The sequence below is a fragment of the Triticum dicoccoides genome, chromosome 5A, assembly GCF_002162155.2.
Source record: "Triticum dicoccoides isolate Atlit2015 ecotype Zavitan chromosome 5A, WEW_v2.0, whole genome shotgun sequence".
NCBI lineage: Eukaryota > Viridiplantae > Streptophyta > Magnoliopsida > Poales > Poaceae > Triticum > Triticum dicoccoides.
In genome coordinates, this window is record NC_041388.1 from 708,477,634 (window position 1) to 708,483,399 (window position 5,766).

General features: G+C 51.5%; 1 pseudogene; it reads left to right on the forward strand.

Annotated features, from left to right (window-relative positions):
• The first annotated feature begins 3,845 nt into the window (after nucleotides 1-3,845).
• LOC119300559 lies at nucleotides 3,846-5,381 on the forward strand (annotated as a pseudogene).
• The last annotated feature ends 385 nt before the right edge of the window (nucleotides 5,382-5,766 follow it).

Genomic DNA, 5,766 nt, shown 5'->3' on the forward strand with positions numbered 1-5,766 from the left:
CTACTTTTTTTTGAGACAATCAGCAAAGCTTTATTGATCCGTCACACAGTTTACATGGACGAAATGAAGATCCCCAGGGTGGCACAACCAAACATGGCGACCAAGCCCCAGTTTAAGTGCATGCTTTGCTAGATTGTGAGCTTCGACGTTCGAGCTCCTAAACTCATGAACAAAATTACATGTAGTAAAACTAGTAGAGTACTTTAGTATTTCATGTATAATAGCTCCATAACCAGCCCCGCTTCTTCTCTTGAGATCTTCTATTACCACTGAGCAATCAGAAGCCACATATATAGCTTGTATGTTTAGATCCTCTGCCAATGCCAACGCCTCCCTTACCGCTAGAGCTTCCAAAGTTGTCGGACCAGTTATCCCTTCAAATACCACCGATGAAGCACCTAGATAGAGCCCATTGGATCCAACCGCCGGAGCACTTGACGAAGGTGAATGTAGATGCTGCGGTTTCGGGACGACGAGGGGTAGGCCCAGTGGCAGCAATTTGCAGAAACACTGCTACTTTCTGTACGTGCATGTACGTGGAAACAAGCCCATGAGGCCATGACAGATTGGGCCTTGTATGGAGATGGACGGCTTGGGCCATGTGAAAAGTCCACTCGCTGTCACAGGAGAGGCACCTAGCGAGAGATTTTTCATTCCCAGCCACACGAGCGCACGGTAGAAGCTCGGTTTCTTCGGTTAACCATACCAAACAACCGTACATGCTGAATTAAATTCGGTTAGCAGGGGCAAAAACCGAATTTTCCTGTGGCAGAACTAAAGACCGAAAATTCGGTATTTTCGGTTTCGGCTTCGGTTCGGTATTCGGTATGTCGATTTTTATGCCCACCCCTGGCATGCAGTTTGCTGGATTGATCGCTTGGTTTAGTATGATGTGGTACTAGTAGCATGCATCAATTTCCGGGATAGTTCGAGCGATTAATCACAATTAATTAATACTACTAGTGGTCAAGCTACGAATCCAACCGCATGCACGGGTTTCTAGTTTGACTCGCTACATGAGTAGGAGACACGTGTCATGAGTAGAAGGCGGCTGGCGTGAAAATGTTTACATCCGGCTGAAAACAAGCAATTTCCTAATCTTTTCGTCGCTGCCTTGTTGTTTTTCGTGATAAGTGGGACGTCCATCGAAGCGTTTTAGCCGTTTGGGGAGCTTCTTGTTTTCCTTTTTGACATTTCTACTGATCCCTTGTTATCGTCTCTTGTCTGATGGTGCATGATCGACGAAGAGGAGAACCGTGAGCAATACTAGTCACGTTTTGAAGCGTCAGGATGTACCAACTTTTCACGTGCATCGATGCCACTCGAACTTAACACCATTTCGATGTCAATCCAGTTCGCTGGTACTCACCTCGATGTCATTTCAACAGTCAGGAAAACATTTCAACTGTCAGGAAAACTCGGTGGCATCGGCCTTCCGCGGCACCTTCAAGCTGTGGAAGCAAGCGCGTCGTTGCACGCACCTACGCGATTGAGTGAGATAGCTCAACGGGTGTTCAAGCGCACTTCCCTTCATCCCGTGGCGGTTGGTGACAAGATTAAAGCATCTCATAAAGTAGCCCACAAATCCACCGCAAACTATCGGACTGCCTGCCCAGTCAGTACCCGGACCCAAAAACGCCTTCCAACCTGACGCCTCGTATCGGGCCCAAACTCTTGGACTGACCGACCGTCTTTGTATGTCCAACCCGTATGTGCAGTGGTCGTACGGGTACGGGGAAGCCTGGACGCGTCCGGACACGTCTGCCATGTAGATCAGGCTCACGCTGGCCCATCCGGCCCCACATAAGTTAACCCTATCCACACTTCGGATGAAATCCTAGCCGCATTCCCCTCCACTCCACTCCCCATCAACCCACTGCGCTCCGACCACAAGCTCCCGTTCGCTGATCTCCGACCGTCACCGGCATGGCGGGCAGCGGATCCGAATCATATACCTCCAGATCCGTTGGCTGGAGATCGTCCCACGCAGCCATAAGGAGGAGATGGCCGTTCGCCTGGCACTACAACACTCTCAGGAGGAGGCTGCCAGATGAGAGCGGTCGGACTCCTTCCACAAGGAATACATTGCGTTCGCATAGATGGCGCGTGGATCTGGTGCGAGGTGTGCCGACGCTGCCTCACCGAAGGCAGTGTGGTCCGTCTGGCGTCCCAACGTGTTGGCGGATGCGCAACCGCTACGTTGGCGCGCGTCGAGGTGGAGGTGAACGCATGGGCGTTGTCCGACGCAAGCATGGTGTGCGGGAGGCAGCGGATGTTGGCGAGGCAGAGTAGCACTATCCGGGGCCGCGTATGATGCACAACCACCCGGGTGCCGCAACCTCATCGTGGTGGATGCCGCCGACTCCTTCCACGATGGATCCATCATCGATTTCACATCCGTCGACACTGTAAATGCTCTGGACTCCAACGAGGAAGAGTAGGACGTGGGCGACGACGGCGCCTTGAGTCCCATGAGCCAGTGCGTGTCCCATGTTCTACTCTACCTCGGTGACCGGTTCAACACTTCGAGGGGTGCAACCGGCCACCGAACAAGGGCACGGCGGAGCCAGAGGGTAGCCTGAAACGAGTTTCTTAATGAGGTGTGGTGGCGTGGTTCTTGCTGCTAAGTGACCGTTTTTTGGCGCTGAGGAAGCGCAACTTTAAAGTTTTTTTAGATGACTCATTCAACTTGTGCATGAGCAATTATTTTTACGAGAAACTTCCAAAAAATGGAGAGGTAATAAAAATTATAACCATGTTTGTGGGCCATCTAGCAAGGACTACAAACACTAGAGCGAGTCGAAGGCGTGCCGCCGTGATCGCTCCCCCCTCACGGAGCCGGGCAAACCTTATTGTATTAGACAGGCGAGAAGTCGTCGTACTAAGGCCTCATAGGAACAACGCATCATAGCAGCAACCGTTGTCGATGAAGAAAGTCGTATATCAGAAGGATCAAACCTGTAAACACTCAAACAGAGACAAACAACGACCGGATCGAAACAGATCCATCGAGACCAGCACCAACCAAATCCCGCAAGTCCGACGAAGACACACCTCCACACGCCCTCTGACGATACTATACGCATCATTAGGACGGGGATGAAATATGAAAGACATTATTCCTACTAAGGGGCATTGCCACCACCACACATCCCCAACCAGGACACCGAGTCTCATAAGAACGGGAACGGGTCCCCGTTTGCACGTCAATGATTAATATGCAGATCTCTTTTTTTATTTCTTGCAAAAATGGGCGTTTTGGTGAAAAATCAAGTCATATACTCCCTCTATTCCAAAATATAGTGAGCCCGCGCTTTCCAATATTCAACTTTGATCATAAATTTAACCAACGAGACCAACTGCGGCGGAGAAAAAATTATATAATTGAAAACTTTTTTCGAATACGAAATCACTGATATAATTTTTGCTCCCGGCGCAATCGGTTTTGGTAGTTAAATTTACGGACAAAGTTGAAGCACGGAGATAGAGGAAGCACTACATTATGAAATGGAGGGAGTATGAGATATATACAAGGGGACGGTCATTTTCCATATATAATCTGGTGCGCATCCGAGTTGACAGAAGAGAAGACGACGTGCGGAGTGGTAGTTGGTGCGGGTGTCACAAAGACGCAATATTTCACCCGGTCGGCCAGTGCATTCGCCCTGCCAATCAAGAGAGACGACATATGTAGAGGCTTCCGTCCCATATAAAGCCTTCGCACATCCGCTCCGGCCGCAGCATCACAGAGCACATGACGTACCAACCATCCATCTCTTGCTGCATCCCGATCCAAGCGCACGCGCGACAAGGTAACAAACTTAATTAGATCCATCACTAAGACGATGGATAGCGTCGACACAAACCCGGCGGCCAGCGTCGAAGGTTGCAGCTTTCAGCCGCTCAACCCAGAAGACGTGCGCGCATGCCTCTACAAGGCCGTCGACTTCATCACGGATTACTACACCAGCATCGAGTCCATGCCGGTTCTCCCCGACGTCAAGCCAGGCTACCTACGGAACGAGCTTATGGCGTCCCCGCCAGAACACTCGGCTCCCTTTGACGTCACCATGAAGGAGCTGAGGACATCCGTCGTCCCCGGGATGATGCACTGGGCTAACCCCAACTTCTTCGCGTTCTTCCCGTCCACCAACAGCGCCGCAGCCATCGCAGGGGAGCTAATTGCCTCGCCCATGAACACCGTGGGGTTCACGTGGCAGGCGGCTCCCGCGGCCACCGAGATGGAGGTGCTCGTGCTGGACTGGCTCGCGCAGCTCCTGCGACTGCCAGCTAGCTTCATGAACCGCACCAGCGCTGGGCATGGCACCGGCGGCGGAGTCATCCTTGGGACCACCAGTGAGGCCATGCTCGTCACACTGGTTGCCGCACGTGATGCGGCGCTGCGCCGGAGTGGCTCCAATGGCGTGGACCGCATCACAAGGCTCACGGTGTACGCTAGCAACCAGACACACTCCACGTTCTTTAAGGCATGCCGCGTCACCGACTTTGACCCTGCCAACCTCCGATCCATCCCTACCGGGCCGGAGACTGACTACGGGCTCGACCCGGCCAAGTTGCTCGAGATCATGCATGCGGACTTTCGTGCCGGCCTCGTGCCAACATACATCTGCGCCACTGTTGGTACCACGTCGTCCAACGCCGTGGACCCGGTGGGTGCAGTTGCAGATGTCGCAGCCATGTTTAATGCATGGGTCCACGTCGATGCTGCCTATGCTGGCAGCGCCTGCATCTGTCCGGAGTTTCGGCACTATATCGATGGCGTTGAGCATGTGGACTCCATCAGTATGAGCCCGCACAAGTGGCTGCTCACATGTCTTGACTGCACCTGCTTGTGGGTGTGCGACACACACCGTCTCACCGACGCACTACAGACGAACCCAGAGTATCTGAAGAACGACGCTAACGAGTCCGGCATGGACACCGATCTTAAGGACATGCAAGTCGGTGTGGGCCGCCGCTTCCGTGGGCTCAAGTTGTGGATGGTGATGCGCACCTACGGCACCACCAAGCTTCAGGAGCACATCCGAAGCGATGTTGCTATGCCCAAGGCATTCGAGGAGCTTGTCCGTGCCGATGACCGGTTCGAGATTGTAGTGCCGAGGAACTTCGCCTTGGTATGCTTCAGAATCAGGGCATGAGCCATGACAGAGGAAGTGGCCGATGAGGTGAACCATCTCCTGATGGACCGGCTCAACATTTCGGGGAAGGCCTACCTTGCGCACACGGTGGTCGGCAGCAGGTTCACTCTACGGTTCGCGGTAGGGTCGTCGATGCAGGAGGAGCGGCACGTGCGGAGCGCGTGGGACCTCATCAAGAAAACAACCACCAAGATCATCGAGGCGGAGGAGATCATGCAATAACGGAGTTCATCAATTAATGTGTTTGATTAATTATTATTGTTTGTGAGGGGTAATAAAATCCTTCCAATGGTGGTGGATGATCCGCCGGCAGTATGATGTACCGGTGAGAACCTCTATTGACGTGTTGTGAATCTCAGTTTGTATTATTTAGGAGATGAGTAAATTAGTGTTCACAGTAATTTATGTCAAGAATGTAAATGTATATTTCTAAACCGTATACATTCTTATGTGTCTTTAAACATCTATATAAAATAAAAATGTTTGTGTTCACCATTACATCAATTATATGAAGATGATTTTAATGGTTGTGATTTGTTCATATACCATTATGATGACTTGTCATCGGCGTGCACTATTTGACATTTTTATGGAGATCTATTTCTTA